Source organism: Rhipicephalus microplus, chromosome 7 (assembly GCF_043290135.1).
Source record: "Rhipicephalus microplus isolate Deutch F79 chromosome 7, USDA_Rmic, whole genome shotgun sequence".
NCBI lineage: Eukaryota > Metazoa > Arthropoda > Arachnida > Ixodida > Ixodidae > Rhipicephalus > Rhipicephalus microplus.
Window position 1 is genome coordinate 154,692,654 of NC_134706.1, and position 19,799 is coordinate 154,712,452.

Here is a 19,799-nt window from a genome sequence, read left to right on the forward strand (position 1 = left end):
GCCATATCGTGCAGAAAGTTGCGGACATCCGCAGCTTACGGAAAGTGCCATATCATGCTAAATTACCCGATAAGCAGCTTACGGAAATTAGCATAATGCAGAAACTATGCAGCTATCTGCTGCATCTTGCAAAGATCAAATGGACATCCTAGATCTCGAGTAAAAGCAATTGGCCATTCACGTTGTTTGCAAAAGCAAGTACTGTGTAGAAATATATATGAATATTTCATTCTTAATATGTTGCATGAAGGTGAAATATGTTTGCTATCTGAAACAGCCTTGATGAGTAAACAAAGGCTTGAAAGAAACAAATGTGTTAAGAAGCTACTTAATGAGGGATTGAATCATCGGCATCTTTCTAATTGTCGTGATGCGGAAGCAAAATTGCCTTTCAAATAAAATACATTACAAAACTACTAAATTAACATGCTAGCGATCATAAATGGTGGTTACATTGCAACACATTAATGCAGTGTTCTATGCAAGACCTAAAGAACTTATAAAGTTATTATTATCAATAGAGAAGCATTATTATACACACCAGCCCTGCTACAATCAATATATTTTTTTATTTGTCTGTATGCTCCAGCTGAGAATGGTGACATTGCAGTGTTGATGGTACACAAATGAGGTGACTACACCGTAATTTCACGAGCTCCACCTAAGCCACAGGATGGTGGCACAAAACACAATGTAACAGCAATTTTAGAACGAAATGTTTAAACATAAATAATAATCATAGCATAGCACTGTGAAAGTGTGGCGCTGTGTTTGTATCATGAACGCCTTGTGGAGATCGGCGAAATGCTGCTTGAGGCTCCGGCACCACTGTAAATTTGGAAGGTCACTGCCATAGAACTTGTGTCCTTCATAGGCACCTGGAAATGAAAATAATTGGCACAAATAATGTCAGAGACACATGTTAGCACATTAGTTCACATGCACAAGAAATATAACACACACAATAAAACTGAAAATGTAAGGCACACAATCCTTCATGTTATGCATATGTGAATAACAGAAGGAATGAGTGTATAAATTAGTTCTGCCACATCAAAGAAAACGGCATGCTTATCACAGTTAAAATAACTAGGTTGTCACGCTTTTCAATGGTAGAGATAATCGATTAATATGTCCTTATGAAATTATGATTTAAATGCTTCCTGCACAGTAAAACTTTAGAAACTGCAAGTGAAAGCTCTCAATGTACATTTAATAGTGTGTGCATGTATATCTGCTGCCTTTATACTATACAGTTTGTGCACAAAATTGGCATCTTGAACAATTTTGAGAGTAAACCTATGTAACTTATGAAGGTTAAAATCACCATGAAAGCAAGCAGGACAAGGCAGGTGCCATTAAATATCTGTGCAAGCCAGATAACTATAACCGAACTGCACACATATAGGGGAGCAAGAGTACCAGAAATTCGGCTGCTGACTCACAGGTCGCGGTATCAAATCCCGGCTCCATTTCCGATGGTGGCAGAAATGCTGTAGGCACGTGTGCTGATTTGGGTGTACGTTAAAGAACCCCAAGTGGTCGAAGTTTCCAGTGCCCTCCACTACGGCCTCTCTCATAATCATATCGTGGTTTTCGGACGTGAAACCCCACATATAAATCAAGAATAACAGAAATAAACCGCCAACAGAAAAGTTGGGTGCATGTGCTATCTGTAAGTGCTTACACTTTACTACATACAGCATGCTCATTCCATTTTAAATACCAGTATTGAAAATAACTGCTCTATTAGGAATATAAAAGGTAAGGTAGAACTGAATGACCCTACAAAAAGTGACCCTATTATGACATCACGTTTTCTTATCACAAAATTGACTAAGACTCTGAAATATCATTATGCAAGAAAACATCTTCAAAAGAACAATCAAGTTTGAAGTCATATATTTTTAATATGGCTACTATGACTATAACCAAGAAATCGACCTCAACATGGCTAATGTTAGTTTTTAAGGCCTCTGTTCACTAGACAACGAAATATACCACAAAAAGCACAGTGTTCAGGCAAAGCACCACACAAAAAAAGAAAGCAGTCTTTTTTGTTATTATCTACAATGCCTTTAAAATGGTATTTTTACCTCTACTTCCCACTTTTTATCGAAGTAACTGGTGTGAAACAAGTTAGCTGAAAATGCACTGTGCCTCCAAAACCTGTTGGTTGAATCTGAATTTTTAAAAAATGGTGAAGCTTGCACTAAATTAGGCTCCACAAGCCTTGGAACAGCGAGACTGCATGACTCTTAGGACTACTTTGATTACTTGTGTTTTGTTTCTGGGCCTAAGCATAAAGACAAGGGCTTAACTGAATTGCTGCTAACAAACAAATGCTTTCGAAATTGCCCGAGCGTCAAAGGATGCTCAGACATTTGTTGTTTTTCGCACTGGGCTATTCTACACCAAACATACAAACCATACTGCCTGGCAACCATCACAGATGTATAGTTTAAAAAAATGATGGTAATTTACTCTTCTGAAAATAGCTATTTGCAGAAATGTTTTGAAGAGGAAAAAGTAGTGGTCACGTGTGTACCATCAGAATTTCGCAGAATGTCGTGCGGGTGTTATTTGTGAGAAAAATTTCGAAGTACCGCTTTTTCTTGCAATATCAAATTTGATCTACATATTAAGTAAAGGTGCTTCTTAAAGTATTTGAAGCCGAGTAACATTAGTGCAATTTTTCCGCTACATAGGCTTTGAAGAATTCAGCCAAACTGTTTATCGTTTGCATTTCTTGTATGGCAATACTGCACTTTGTATGAATATTTGAGCCACAAATACTCACTGCACAGAAGTTATATTTCACGAAAAAAAATAATGTTAGGTCCAGATTACAAATATCACTATATAATCGTTTTTGTCCACATTGAGATGCAACTTGAGCTGTGTGTTTGTCTAATTGAATATTACTTTTATGTGTAAGTTGAAAGCAAATAAACAGTTCTTGTTATATGGCAAGTGTTATCATTACAATTTTTGTTTAAATGAGGAAAATGATTTTTGAAGTCTCCTATTGAGGGCCATGGAGAACTTCGGAATGGAAGCTGTCGTATATCAAATGCAGAAAACAGCCATCATAAGAAAACTTCAAAAATTCATTTCTACTTTAAGACAAAGTGTAATCATATAACTTGCCATATAAAGAGAACTGCTTCCTTGCTTTTGATCTGGCAAAAAAATTGCACTAATATTACTGAGCTTCATGCACTACACACAATCACCTTTACTTAATACCTACACCGAATTTGGTGTAAAAGAGGCAGTATTTTTGAAACACTTTTTACTTTTCACAAACAATACCCAGACGACATCCTGGGAAGTCCAGAAGACACCAACGTGGCCTAATATTTTGTTCTCTGCGATATATTTTAGCATTTTGCTGTTTTCAATACAGTAACCGAGCACAATATTTTTTTTTCAAAACACATTTAGTACGGTTGGCAAAATGGCTGGGATGTTGGATGTGTAATTGCTTCACTGCCAGCATTTATTCTTCCGAAGCTCAAGCTATCACCTCTCTGTTACTGCCTCCCTCACATACAATGCCTGCATAGGAAAGAAAAAGAAAGGCAGGTCCGACAAAGTTTGCAAGGCAAAATATTTTCATGTTGGATAAATTCATTACCATAAACAGCAGCAAAACAACATTCATTTTGAGTAGTCCAAGACACAAGCTATATACCAGCATACTAAGAGCCAAGCACAAACTTTTCATTTGAACATGTGTGGTGATAGACAGGAAGCACTTATTGCAAGACTGATCAGTCTGTAATTAACTGAATGAAGTACATTGCGCTGTTCAATCCAACACCACATAGCCATCTTTGCTATAGCAAAGCCATGTGTCATTGATTCATGCATTAGATGGGACAATGCAATTGTAACAAAAAGGGTGAAAAAAGAAAACAACGGAAAAAAAAGAAAAAAAAAGGGGGGATACAAAGTAGGAGCAGTGTAGCACTACTTTTACTTCATCCCCCTTTTCTTTCTTCTTTTTTCTTCTTTTCTATCATTTATCTTTTTTTGCTTCCCTTACCCCCAACCTCCGACAGGAGAACACTTTGTATCAGCGCAACCTAACTTGAAAAGAAGCAAGGGCTGCACTCTTCTGCGTTATAGGTTTTTTTTTTTTTCAGACAAACATTTCCAACAGGCACACACGCCTACACCAAAAGATGATGTCATTACTGACCTTATTTAAACTAACACGCCAAGGATGACAAGGTGACTTCTAAAAATTAGGTCCTCCTTTCGCAACATCGGCCAGCCTGTCTGAGGCACTTCCACTGTTCACCCTGATTACTAGATGTTTCCATCTGTCGACTCACATCTTCATTTTGGATAACACTAAGACGAGCTTACATTGATGAATACCCACGAAAGTTTAGTGATGTATCATGTATGAGATTAAGCAACTCTGTTAAAAAATGATTGATAGCTTGCTTCCAGGCTTTTTATACTGTAGCCTAAAACTTCGTAATGTCTTCTATGCACATGAACCAGATTGACAACGTAATGCACAACATGCTTAAGAATACTGCGAGGAACAAGATAACGACAAAACGACCAGCCACCCAAAATTTTCGCTGTACATGTTTATAAAATGTTCATGTAACCCAAACGAGGCGCTTATGATACAAGCCGAAAAAACCTACAAGTAGGGCCTTCGAGTCTTCTGGAAGTAGACGTGTTGCATTTTTTCTGTAGAGGGCTTTAGACCCATAAGTGAGGAACAAAACTCCTGTATAATGAAGAATGTTGGCAGCTATCAGTTATAGAAAAACCTAATGCAGCTAATCTTCCCCGACACATCTGTACATTTAGAGAGGTAACGTAGCTTCTGTGATTGTGGCAGTAACTCCAACAGGACCAGTGTGAAAATTGGCACTACTTGGCTAGACAAATGTCCAAACATGCCTGCCCGACTCAACTTCGTCTTCTGCGATGAAAGAGCAGCACAGTGTACTGATAAGGCACTCCTTGCAATGGCTTTCAATGCCACACAGTGACCATGATGTTCCTGTCGAAGAGAGCTTCGGGAGCTTGGAGGGTGCTTGCTCATTTCTGGGGGCTGCCGCTGCTCCTCGTTTTCTGCTCAAGGTCAACCTGCACAAAGTTGTAGACGAGGCTTTAAGAGTTGTATATAATGATATGCAAATTTTCGCTGAACACACATTTCCTCGTGGCACACTGAGCAATTTCTTATAAAACTTAAGGCCTCGCATATGCAAACATTTACAATCGATCCGAAGATGCACTCGACTCTAAAGGAGCAAGTTTGTTATGTAGTGTATATAAAGAAAGGTCATTCAGCACAACCACAACTACAGTTGCACACGAAAACGACATTTTACGCGATCCTGTTTATTTACACGGTCCATTTTATTTTATTTACACGGTCAATTTTACACGGTCCTGTTTTACACGATCTGGTCTGCATGAACTCTTGAACCGGGCACCATATAGATTGAAAGACACACACAGAGTTTGAGACAAACCTAGTTTCCCGTGGAGCATCTTCTTGCACTATAACAACACATCTCAATTTAGTTAGTTGGTCAGAACGAGGTAAAACAGCTCGCACTTGAAAAGCACGGGCAGAAGGAATGACGCCTGCACCCTGTGCTCCCTGTACATTCTCGTTGAGGGTGCAGTTTTCACCTTATCCTTATGCAATTTCGCATTTATAACATTGTTTGCTGCATAATCTTTGTGGCATTAAAGTGTGTGATACCGTCATGTGTATCCCATGTAATTTATAAAAATAGAATACAAGATAGCTTGATTCAAAAATAACAAAGTGCATCCAGTGCCATGTCCTGTAGCCATTCTTTAGGCAAGTGGCAGAATGATTTATTCTTCAAAACATATCTTACTTGTAACCACTACAAGAGCTAACTCGTGCACTGGCAGATTCTGTTTGCCTCTTCAGATTATAAGGTACCTTTTTTACACCAGAAAGTCTTCAAGAAGAATAGAAGTGTTGTAATTGTGAAGAAAGAAAAGTAGAAGGAAAAAAAAGATAACCTGCCCTGTACAGGGACCGAGCCTGCGAACTTCGAATAACATGTCCGATGCTCTATCAACTGAGCTACCATGGCGGCTATCCCTCTTCCATTTTGTACGGTATATATGTGCATTTATACATGGAAGAGTAAGTCAGCGCTGCTTGTTACCATTATGGCGAGTGTGGGACACCTTTTTTTGCCTACTGGCAATTACATTACGATTGCAATTACGTTACGATTACTTCCAATATCCCTGTACTTCTTTGGCAGCATTATGCATCTGTCAGTTCTCAGAAAATCTGCTAGTCACAGGAGGTGGTAATGGTTCACCCTCCCACCTAAATGCATGTACTTGAACACATGCACAACTGATCAAAAAAAATCAAGTCACACACCGCTAAGATTACCGAGATTCACTGTATCAGATTCATGAGTAAAGGAAAGAACTATAAATTTAAGGGTTTGTTGTCTTTGTTGAACATATTATAATGAGAACTAGTAGAAAATGATGCCAAACAAACTCTAGGAGATGTTATCAAAAGTAACTTTAACAAAATTATGAAAAGAAAAGTGAACAAAAACGTAACTTGGCAACGTTTCTTGACAATTGAATTGACATTACTTTTTATAACATCCCTATATTTTACTGGGTAATGTTGTCGGGTAATTCTCATTATTAGAGTGGTGAATAGGCTGACAAAGAAAGCATATGGCATTGATACTTCTTTTGAACACCTAATAGTTTGAGGACCTTAAAAGAGCGGAAGATATTTTGAGTAGACCGGAATATTTAGTTGGAGCGAAAAAAAAAACGTACACACATTTTTACCAGGCTTTTTAACACATTTTGAGACATAAAAGTGTATGCTGCCAGTAATGTTAAGTACCATTACTTTTGTCACACTATGCACTGTAGCAGGTGTAGTTAGAGTGGTGATAGTGAAGGATTAATCAAGCACGCCACCAACTGTGTTCACATCAATGGTCGCGTATTTTAAAAATAAACCTGCTGTATAATAAAAAAAAAGTTTAGAGCATTTATGTTTTTATCAAAATCAAGTTAAACCGACTCGGTAAGCAAACCATTTGCATAAAATCAAAAGGCATAAAGTGATTCATGTAATATAACTATGTGAACAATTTCAGCAACGCAGGGCAAAGTTACAAAAGTTCTATTAAAAACCCCTCTCATTATAACATGCATGAAAAGCACCACACCAGAATATTTTATAGTGCATGTAATATCGAGACTACTTGACTGTCTATTGACCTTTCAGAAGAAGGGTATCTCCTTCACGTTCAAGGGGCAACCACTTAGCCTTTCCTGAGCTTTTCTGTGAATATTTCCTGAATTTCAGATATCATTAGGATTGATTTAGAGTGAACAGATTTTGCTTACACATTGAAACCTAGTTCTGTATGTAACTGCAATTATGGGTGCCAAACCACCTCCAATTAATTTTTAACATTTAACTCATTTTTTAACTGCAGCAGCACAACTAGCTGTGGGTGCCCAAAAAGTAGCTAGAAACAATACCTTTACCTCTTTGAGCCTTTCGGAAGTGTTCAGCTTCTCAGTGCTCACCTTACAGCATTTTTTTTAAATACGTGTTTGTGTGCCCACTACTCTTGCTCCTTGTACAGTGAGGAGGAGCACATGGCAAGAAGAGACAAGAAAGAAGCATTGCGAAAAAAAGCGAAATAAGCGAGGACCTCTTTTGTATCGTACAATGTGTGTAACATTACTATTGCGACAACATATAGACAAATTATCACGGCTATGCATCCATTGTAGAGTCATACACATCTGCAACACCACGACTAAATTTCAACCTTGTGTTGGTTTAGTATCCCTTTATAGTGGCAAGCTAATGATATCTGCATTTGTTTGGCACACATTGAGATGCAGCGAAATGTGATATGGTAATCTCATTTAGAATGCACGTCATGTGGCTTCATTGTATATGTGGCCACAAGTAACTCTGGTTGCAAAGCAATATGGCAGAGCCTAAACAGACGTCACCGACGACTCCAGTCTGAACTTGCCTTTGCTACTTGCCCATTATCATCCCAGCAAAAAATGAATAATTGAATCTGCTACAGGTATGTGCTAGCTTATGCTAAGGACCAAGTATGAAGGGTGTTTTGTCATTATTGAGATCAGTTATTTGTTCAAGAGCACTTGCTGTCAAACACAAATACATTGCTGTCGAAGCATCAAGACTCAAATATAAAGCAAAAAGAAGTGTCTCTTTAAAAATTACAGGCCACAAGGTGCAAGATAAATATTTGATATACTTGGGATGTAAGGCACGCACAAGAGGTGCTGCCATATTATACTTTTTCTTGTGTTGAAACCTGCTTGCTTTACTCACCCAACACATCTGTAAAGATGCCGTGAAAACACCAAGGAGCTGATGCAGCAAGGTTGAACACATGTCCAGGGATTCCACCATTCCTAAGCAGCCCTACAGCCTCCACAGTCCTGCAACCATTTGTAAGAAAAATATAGTTCTACCCAAAGTTCTTGGTTTACAGACACACATGCAAGACGCATAACCACTCTATAGGAAGTTTGCATGATAATGTGCTGGGTAGCAAAACGGATGCCAATATCAAGTATCCCGGCCTGCCGCTTCTTTCTTTCCGTTCTTAATTAATCAATCCACGGTTAATAAATGTTCCCCCAATGTGAAGTGTACTGGCAGTCCGGTGAAGAATTGCAATGTATTTCAAACACAGGCCAATTCATGGCAAGTAAGCATCCAATAGCGTTTTGTCAGCTGTTCAAGAAAAGAGCATGAAGTTTAGCTAAAACCCATGTTTTTTTAAACACCATACAATTTGATATAAAAGTTGTGAGCATTATGTGAAGGAACACGGATTAATGTTTAATCAATGATTTCTTATAATGTACTGATATGAATGCAACTAACTGAATATGAAACGATAATTTTTGCTTGAGAATTTAGAGTTATGAACACTATCGCACTTGCCAGCTGCATCTTGTCCAAAACAGCAGCAAGATAGGCTAGTTTCTGTAGGTGAGCAGTAATGAGCAGTGCAAAGTAACAACAAGAAACACCAGTAACAACAGTATGGAGCAAGCACAGACTGCCAACTGTATAATTTATTGCACAAAAGTTCGCCTGAATATCAGTCAGACAACTCGTGCAAATGAAGGTCCAGTTGGGAATGAACAAGTTACGAAATCAACAATGCCTGCTTTCACTAACAGGACCCTCATTCACATAAAGTATGCAGCGATAGGCCCCTACCGAGGTACGTCACAGCATGATGTCACTGGCACATGTAAAAGGTGTGGCTGGAAAAACACTCCCGCTGGTGGCTCAGCCCGGTACAGTCGTGCGGTGTTTGGGGCAAGTTTTAATTTTTCAAAGCTTACACTTCACGTTACAATGTCAACATTAGCTGTAGTATGTGTCAGCAAACATCTAGCTGTGTGGTAAAATATTTGCCACGCTGTCTGTTTATCTTGAAGAAGTGAACACACGTGGTGGCCTGTGCGAGGAACAGTGGCATAGTCTTCAAAAATGTGCACTGTTGATTGCGGCATGTAGTGTGCATTGAAAGGTATTGAGAATATTGGTTCAACTGAGAATATTGTGTGTGGTGTGTGCAGTGTCAATAACAATGTGTCTTATTTGCGAAGACGTTAGCACTTATGGCAAGGACCGGTCGATGAAAAAACTTGATTCGACATTTTAGTCAAGGTAAATATGCACTTGACACGACCATCTGCGAGTGGGTACATCTCGATAATTGCGCTATGTGCAGAAAAAAATTGCATGGTCACCGGGCTAGAAGATACCATTTGCTGAAGCTGCATGTATGAATCGCCCCGACGAGTACGCAAGCCCAATAAAGGTATAACTCGTTTTATCGAAGGCCTCATATGTCTTCATGTAATAAGCAGAGATTCTTGTTTCACATATACTCAGTACCTTTACCGCTCGATATTCATGAAGTGACAATGCAAACAAGTTTGTGTGTTAGGTCCTAAGGGAGCAATGTAAATATGCAAATAAGTTGTAGGTGTCAGATGCAGCGATGTAACTGCGCAAAAGATTACGTATATTTTAGGCTACAGGTTTAGAATCGCATACATCTCAGTGGTCTATCAGGAACATCACAAACAACTTCCTTGCCAACCAGCCCTTGCACAGAGGGAGGGAATGGCTGGCACGGCGCTCGAAGTGACGTCACACTATTTGCAAACATAGAGAAGTTTCTTACTTAGGCAACATTTTGCACAATATATTTTCTAGATGCACGACTGTACTCGTCCACATTAATCATACTGATGTCTTTTGTTGTTACTTTGTGCTGTGAATTACTAGGCATTTAGTCACCATGATCTTTAAAAGCTAATTTCAGTGTTCTCTCTCATATTGCTGACAACTGTGTTGTTGCATAAATTGGGCAAAAAAGCAACACAGAAAGGCTGTCACAATAAATACACCAACATGGGTATTCTCCTGCAAACAAAAGTCGGCACTCGTCCTGTCATTACCCGTCTTCCTTCTCTCTTTGCCTTGTTTGTGCTGAAACAGCCAAACACCTGATGAGTTAGATGAGAAATATTAACGCATCAAAACTATAAGTGCTTGCATCAGCAACTACACAACAGCGTGATAACCGCACCCCTGCCACACAGCAGCGAAACATATTTTGAACATGCTGGCAGTGTATTATTTTATAAAAAGCAACTCTGGCAGATTACAAAATCTCATATTGTGCATGCAAGTTTTCTTCAAAGTCAGGCGTACAATGTAGGTGCTGGCCGGTACATTATTAGTTACAAGCTAAAGCGTCTTGAAGGTACATATGCAGATTACACGAACACCTCTCTCTCTACACTAGGCACACACATTATATCTTTTAACAAGCACACGCCACTGTTTAGGGGCATAATAACGCTCTACCGTGAACGTATGCTAATCAACCCACTTAGGCGGTTGGCTAGGTGAATCGAGCCAAGTTACGAATTTAATCGCCCGCGAACGTAAACAAAATGCTGCTTTTCATCAAGTGGCACTGCAGGCTTCGTTTAATCAACAACGTAGCAAGCGCCGTGTGCGTCTTCCTCACTACACTGCACATATGAAAAAATCGATCACCATACACATGCATGTTGCCGCAGTTGTCTCGAATGAGCTCCAGTAAGGCCGCGCCGATGCGCCATGGCTCTGCTAGCGTTAGCGTTGTCAAAGCGAATCGGCAACCGCACTCGCAAAGGCGCGTAAGGTTACCGTCTCACGACGCCTCGTTCGAGTGCAGCAACACACACTTGCACTGAGTGGCATATTTGGTCTACATAAAAAAGTGTCCCCCTTACCTTTAGTTTCTTTCACACTGTCCTGAGGGAAGCAACCACAGGCGTCAGCCGTCACCTTGGAGTCCTTCGAGCGCCCGCCCAACCCGCCGATTCCTTGGACGACTCGCACTTGATCCGCACTCGGACAACCGCGGGAATAGGGCGCAATCTTAGCACATCACACGAACGAGGAACGGCGCTTCCTTGCGTAAATTTAACATTTTGTGCTCTCGTGTGTAGCAGCGCGAACACAGGAGAGAGCTACCCACGGAGACAAAGACAAACAACATGTGGCTTTAGATGTGAATGGATTTGGCTTGGATATCTGTGTGAGGAAAAAAAACAACTTTCGCTGCTATAAACTGAAAAAAAAAAATGTATGTTATCTAGCGAAATAACTTTAAAAGTGATAAGCGGCTATTCAAAAAACAAGTTACAACTTATGAATATTTTAGCAGGTTTTTGTTTTGTTTTTGTTCTAGCAGACGACAGCCTCCTACTGCTTCTACGACAGACGTAGTGCGGTTTCACGTTCGGTGCGTGTCGCCGACGCAAAGCTCTACAGTAGTGATATCAGAGTTATCAATTCTCAATGAATCATAGGATGGCTACAAAGCAGTAACATTTTGACATCGTGCAGTACGCAATCTTTCAAGGTATGACATTTCTTTGCTCTGAAGCAAATCGAAGCAAGCGGGCCAGCGCAATCAGCTGATGTCGCCACTACGCGAGGCATGGTCGTGCGCAATAGCGTCGCGCCCCGCGCTCGATTTGTCATCAAGCGATAGAGCTACTAAGTGGAATACAGCTAGATGCAGGGATTAATGGCGTATCACTCTAATTCCCTGTGGTGGCCGACTCAATCGCAAGAGAGCCCCGGGAAACAACCTTCAACTGCTCAAGCTTGTGTGTGGGTGTAAAAATACTTGTTTTCATCCGCGGCGGGGCAGCAATCTATAGTTGAAAGACATGCGAAAAGCATGTGACGTATATACAATCCCAAAACATATGCACACAACAATAGATACGATCGCATATCGTACATAAATATGCCAACACATAGCGTGTAAAGAGCAAATTTATATACATAACTTAAACCCACGCGCTACCTTCAGCGCCAATAGCTCAGCAAGCTAACCCACTCGGTTCACGTGCACGAGCACAACTAAGTGGCGCAGGTTCGAGTCCCGCAAAGTTTAATTTTTTTTTGTTTTTTTTCAACGTTTTTATTGTACTGCTATCTTTTCTAATGCCTTAGGTTATAAAACAAAATAAAAGCAATATTGCGTTCAAGTACGTTTGTGGGACTGTGTTTTTTGCGCAACAGTTATTGGTATATTTATTTTCATTATTATTTTTTTATTTATTTCATAATATAACAAAATTAAGGACTAAGGGGAACAATGGGTCTGCTTGATTGTGAAGGGACTCGAGAAGTGAGAAAACTTAAACGAAAAAATTTATTTGAGAAAAAACTGAGCATTTCACAGCCGGACCAGTTTCTTCAAGGGTAGGCCCTAGGTATGCGCGAGACTTGCTATATGACTCCTCTCAAGCTGTGGCAGTTGAGGGAAGGCAATATCACCGAGAAGCAGTTCCAAATTTTGGTTGATGTTTTTTGATTCCTCTAAAATAAGGGCTGCACAATTGTGATCGAGCCAAACCAAGAATTGCGGGCACGAAGTCATCAGACAGAAAATAAATAAAGTTGATTGTTTAAAAAATTGCCCTTAATAAAAGAAAGAGTTATGGAGTGCTACGTAGCTTAACCCGCAGTAGGAATTTTATATATACATATAGATAGTTTAAAATGGACAATGTTGCACACACAGACATTGGTTAAATTTCTTTGCAGCACAGTTGAAGCATCTATGTAGAACTGAAGCATCAAGAGAAGCTCATGCGTCCTCACTTTATTGCGCTTTACATAGCTTGTATGCGTCCATGCAGCCATGATATGATATATTTTAAAGCATTTGTTTAACCTATAATCTTCTTATTCATTAAAGCTGGTCCATAAGTTGTGTCTTATGTAGCACTACAATTGAAGCGTAATCTGCATGGTGGTCTGAAACAATGCTTTTGAAGATCTCAAAACGACCCAGCTCTATACACGACCATCCGTGCATCAATGATAAGCACCATTATTTGTTTGTACATATCAGTTGTGCTCTCATACTTAATTATTTTTCTGACCACTCCCTCTGCCCCTACCTCGTTTCTGTCGTGAAGCTGTGGCAAGTTGTGTATAGCTGTATCTATATTGTAGGAGCACATATACTATCAATAAAAAATTATTTTTAGGCTACATGCAATTAGTTTTCAGAGATTTTCATTTCTTTCGTCGGTGCTCAGGAGAGCTAAGCTCATGGTCGATATTGTAAAATGACATTTCTCTTTGCCAATGTTAATGAGAACAGTTTCATTAATATTGACAAGTTCATTCACATTGAATTTAGTTCTCATTATTATTGTTTCTACCAAAAAACGAGCCCTTGAAGTTGTGCTTTGCTTGCTTAATTTGTTTTCGTGTGACAGCATGCAAGTAAAATGACAGTTATTGTCATTCCTTGTGAATGACACATTTTCCGTGTGACAGACTTTAGCACCTGGTCATCTGCAGAAGTTGTATTCATTCTGGAAAAGGGCGAACAGTGGTGACTGACAACACAGACTAGCCTGCATTATTCTTTTGTACTATATATGTCACTGTGCATTCATTTATAACTTTATAGAGCTCGGATTTCCTGCTGAAAATGTAACAACAACTGTACAGTTTCCACATTTTTGCAACAATCTACATTCCTTTCATACACTATTGCACATTTTCGTAAGCACCTTACAAAATTTGTATATTTCCGTAAGACCTTACATTCTGTATTTTCCTTATGAAAGCTTCTGTACACTCAATACACTTTCCTTATCCTCCCATATCTTCCATAATGAACTCTCCGTATGCCCCATAAGTCTTCTTATCGTTCCATATTTTCCATAAAACTCACTCTATGCACGCCATAAAACTTCCTTATCCTTCCATATACTCCATAAAAAGCATTCCATATATGCCATACATTTTCCTTATCTTTCTGTATACTCCATAAAAAGCTTTCCGTATACGCCATACAATTTCCTTATCCTTCCATATACTCCATAAGAAGCTTTCCGTAAATGCCATACAACTTCCGTATATTTCCATAAAACTCCATTAGTTTTCCGTATGTACCATAAGGAAATGTTACGGAGTCCATATATTTTCCGTAAGATTTCATACGGAACTTTTCAGTAGGGTAGGCGCTGATGCCAAATAGGGTGCTCGTTAGAATACGGGGGCGAAGAAACCATTTGTAAGCTCTGGCCAAGGGCAAAGGAGCGCGAGATAAAGATCAAACCTAGAAGTCGCCACTGCGCCTAACAATCAACCACGCGCCACCTCCCTGCGCGGTGAATTCAGAAAAATAGCCCCGTTGTTGTCAATGAACCTGCACAGCAGGATTGCTTCCTTCGTTCTGCCATGTAGTTGTGTACAGTATCGGCAGCAGTCGTAACGTGTCTTTTGTTAACATGGTTTTCTGCAGTTTCTTTAAGAAGAAAAACTTACGCCGTGAGACATAGGATGTGGGATTCTCATGCAGCTTCCTTCCTGTTAAGACGACCACTTTTTTTCTGCAACGGTGTTCTTACGACCTTCACCCACAGCACACACTCTTTTGTCAAATTTATACTCGTGTTCTGTCAAACAATTATTTTTGCCGCCTTTCTTGCCTCTTTGTTAAAGGAGGCACACTTTCAAAAAAGAAGAAAACCTGTCCTCCTGCAATGGTACTAAGAATCGGGCTTGGAGTTCGACCTTACGGTGGCAATGAATTTCCACCCAGGCTGAAGCCTTCCTGTTTGACATCACAGGTTTTGCCGTGTTTGCTGGTTGGGTGTCGGAATAAGTGAAATAGAGCGCGTTTTCTGAACACACATACCGAAGATGTATGGCTTTTGCAAGCGAGATGGTTTCCAACCGTGTGCACACGAGACAACTCGCGAGACAAGTTTTTCGTTGAGAGTCTCTTCTATGTTTTCTCGCTTTTTCTTTCTGTGGCTTTCTGACACCTTTCTAAGCATCTTTTTTACCTGTCTTCTAGAATTGAAAGGACTACAAGGTAAAGTAAAAATGGCCGCCAGCTGTAAGAGCAATATTTCACTCGGTGATTGCTCTTAGTGTATTTTCCTGATTTATTGGCAATTTGTTTACTTTCTTTACAGTCATGCTTTCTTCGGCTTGAGTATGCGGCTCACCTGTTTGAACAATTTTTTTTAGTTGTCATTCTCATATTTGCAGTGAGTTTTCAGCCATGACCAGCCAGCCAGAAGATGAATGTTCATACAAAAACTAGCACACGCCACATAAGCAAGCGGGCAGAAGAGTAGTTGCGCGAACGAAGCGGAAAGAGAGTGACATATTGACATATGTCACAACAGGCAGTTGGCTGGCGAGAGTACTTTATCCAATATAGCAGAATAAGATTTTGTGAAAGTGTTGCGTTCACTTAATGCTTTTTCATTGTTATTGTTGTTCTTGCGGTCGCGCTTTTTTCTTTTTTTTCGTCATTCGATATTTCTCGCCATTTAGAAACAGGCTATGCACACCCGTTAGGCCCGAAGTCTGAGAATACGCATTTCTTCAAGATAAACCAGCAAAGCGAATTTACACTCCAGTGAAAAAATTGAGACTGTATAGTTACGAATAATGCGAGCTCATAACAGCCAGCAGAATGCAGGTGGCAGTAGACTTTTGCAAAGTAGATTTTGGCCTGTTATATCTTGTGATGAAAGCAAATGGGGACATAATAGATTGAAAGCTGGTTTTGACTGATGTAGGGGTTCTTCAATTATTAGAGATTATCACAACTGAGACCAGAGTTTTTTCCTTAATATTTCATAAAAATGAATATCGCTGAAGAAAAAAAGCTCGTTTTTTTAACAGCCGCTTTCTTCTTTCGCGTTGCCTACAGTTGAATGACCCGCACGAAAAAGCAGGCACGTTTGAGAGGGTTAGCCGTGCTTCAAGACACAACATTTTATTTTTGGGGTAGTCAAAATAGCATAGTAAGTACTGATTGAGCATTTAGATGAAATCGATTCTTGTCTTGCATTCGAATCTCTTGATATGGGGAATACTATTTCACGAAGCTCATGAGGGGACACAGGAACTGCTAAATGCGAGAAAAAAGCCAGGATGGTCACTCACACGATGAAGTATTACTGTGCTGTGTTAACAAAGAGACTCAGCTACCTTCTCTTCAGTTTTTGCCCTAAAGTCAAAGTATGTTTTGTCATTTACCTTTTAATTGCGAGGCATTTCTAAGCGAACTTCGGCGACTTTGAGCGTGTCTATCTATCTAGCCGCCTACAACTTTAGCTCTCCTGGCCGTTCCGATAATGGTATCATTACCAATTTTGGCATGGCTTAGCATGGGTGTATGGAGAACATATTTGACTAGTCATGACATGAAAGTTATGATATGTATCCCATGAATGTCACAATTTGCGTTTCATCGTCCTCCAGCTCTTGCGGTGGTTTTGTTCACACGGCATGTTGTTGCAAAACTGGTACGATATGACATGATTACACGGAGAACACAAGCGACAGACCCTAACATAAAAACCATGGCAGCGTGTCATGTAGCAACATGATTACATGCCACGCTCATGATGCGCTCGTGACCAATTCGCTAGCGTCAAATATACCAAATTCGGTATTACGGTACGTGAATGAATGACGTAGGTGTGCGATGGGTGCAAACATGATAATCATAAGATCCGTGTTCTGTAGCAACATGACTTCATGCCAGGCTCATGATGCTTTCGCGGTCGTTCCACTAGCTTCACCTATACCAAATTCGGTATTACGGGACGTTCAAATTTGGGTGCACGTTGAAGAACCCCATGTGGTTGAAATTTCCGGATTCCTCCACTACGGCATCTCTCATAATCATATGGTGGTTTTGGGACGTTAAACCCCATATATAAATCATCAATCAATCGATATAACGGGACGTGAGTGAATGACGAAGGTATGATACTGGTGCAAACACGATAATTATGAGATGCGTGTCATGTGACAACATGACTACATGCTACGCTCACGATGCTCTCAAGGCCGTTTCGATAGATTCACATGTACAAACTCGGCATTACGCGACGCCGATAGACGACATAGCTTAATGACAGATCCTAATATGATAATCATGACATGCGTGTCATGTGACAACATGACTACTTGCCACACTCATGATGCACTCGCGGCCCGTTTCGCTAGCTTCACATATGCCAAATTTGGTATTACGTGACGTCTCATTGAATAACGAAGGCATTTGACTGGTGCAAACGTGATAATGATGAGATGCGTGTCAAGTGAGAACATGACTACATGACACAGTGAAGGCGCCAATACATTTGGACGTGACGCGGTGCGCGTGCTCGCCGGCGTTCGTATTTTCGCGTCACGCCAGCGTTGCGACGCCAGGCGCCGGTTTTGCCATATACTCACATGTGCGCGCCGCACCGCATCGCTTTGACGCATGCACGTCTGAGCACGTCCGGCGTCTCTCTGTCACGAAAAGAGGGAGACGCAGTGTTGTCTGGGTAACGCACCAGCGCGAAATCTAGCACGTCGCATTTCGCACCAGTTGCCATCGAGGCACGCCGACGGATGCTGGTCATGCCGTTCGCGCCTGGCGTCAGACGCTAGAGTGCTCGCGTTTTCCTTACCTAGCGTCGCTGTGCCCATCGTGCGCGCGCGTCAACTGTACATTGGAGTATAATGGGCATTTCATGACGCGCTCGCTGACGTTTAGCTGGCTTTACATATACCGAATTCGGTGTTACGTTACGTCCATGGACGACGAACTATATGACTGGTGCGAACATGATAATCCTGAGAAGCGTGTCAAGTAAGAGCATGGCAACATCCCACGCTAATAGCGTGCTCGCAACCGTTTTGCTGGCTCCACATACACAAAATTGGTATCACGTGACGTGAATAGATGGCGAAGGTAAACGTACATTCAAACATGATAATCATGACACGGAACTCAATTACAGCATCATTTACCTTAAACTCGTAACGCTGTGCTGATTTTAAAGTGACATATCAACCTTTCTCGTTTATGCTTCGCTTATCATCGATTCCCACTGTACGTGGGATCTGCCAATATTTCGTTTCACCTTTTTTGTGTTCCGTAGCCCTAAATGCCCTTTTTTATGAGACCTGTCTACGTAATCAGTGCTATTAATATCGGCGACCATGTGTGGAGAAAATAGAGACATTTCCTTATTGATTGATGTGTGAGGTTTAAGGTACCAAAAGCACCATATGATTAAGAGAGACGCCGTAGTGGAGGGCTCCGAAAATTCTGAACCCCTGGCTTTTTTACGTGCACTTAACTCTGAAGACCTTTCCTGGGTCTCTGGGACAATAGTAAAACAGCGGTGACGGATTATCCGTAATAATGGTTCGCGATCATACCGATCAACGAAGTATAACAGCTTAACGCGTTCGGTGGATTCATACCAGTGAAGCGTGCTTAGTTTCGGCCATTTGCGATGGTGGTCGAAACATCATTGTCCACTGTTATCCTTGGTTTTCAATCAACCATTACGCGTGCTGCTAAATGCAATATCGAAAACTCCGAGAGGTTCTTGCGCCGACTGTCTGACGCTAGAGTGACCGCATTGTTTGCAAAAATAAATGCTTTTTATAGCAGGAACGATCAAAGTTGTACCATTTTGTCGCACTAGATTAGGTTATAGCCACATGGGCGTTAGCTCTGCGGTGTCTAATTACACTCATGGAACAAAAAAATTACCAAGCTAGTTTATATTTGATCATTTACTTTATAAATATCTGCCAGACATCTCATGTGCTCGCCTTTCAGATTGCTCTGTAGAGAGAGAGAGAGAGAGAGAGAGAGAGAGAGAGAGAGAGAGAGATATTAAAATTTTATTTGAACAAACACATTGTGCGCCCAAGGTGTGAGGCCTCCTTATTCCTAGTAGCCGTAGGCCTTCGCCATTTCCCACGCCTATTGAACAATTGATGGAAATAATTTTATTTACACGTACTGTACAGGGTGTAGCCACTTACCTAGCTAATCCCACGTTTGTACTGGGAGGTCAAGCCTCCTAGCCCTGTCATGAGCATACTGGACAGCAAGAAATTGGGGGATATGGTCGTGCGAATTTATAATTACTGTAAAGAATTTCCTGGAAATGACACGGCCAAGCAACCCACATTTCTGGAGCATATGCTCAAGCGTGCATACTTCTTTCTTACATGCCTTGCAAACAGCATCCATACATTTTATATCGTACCATTGTTTTACCTGTACAGGTGAATCATAAGAGTGTTAATTGTCTAAGTGTGACCGCTTGTGCTCTGTTTAGTC

General features: G+C 40.6%; 1 protein-coding gene and 1 long non-coding RNA gene across 2 annotated transcripts in view; one reads left to right on the forward strand and one right to left on the reverse strand.

Moving 5' to 3' along the window:
• Positions 1-19,799, forward strand: part of LOC142767677 (uncharacterized) — a 79,453-nt gene that overhangs the window by 14,635 nt on the left and 45,019 nt on the right. The window lies entirely within an intron of this gene.
• LOC142767678 (uncharacterized) lies at positions 546-11,373 on the reverse strand. Its single transcript, XR_012885095.1, has 2 exons — positions 8,399-11,373; positions 546-5,121 (listed from the first exon to the last, which is right to left on the reverse strand). It is a non-coding gene; the product is annotated as an uncharacterized LOC142767678 (long non-coding RNA).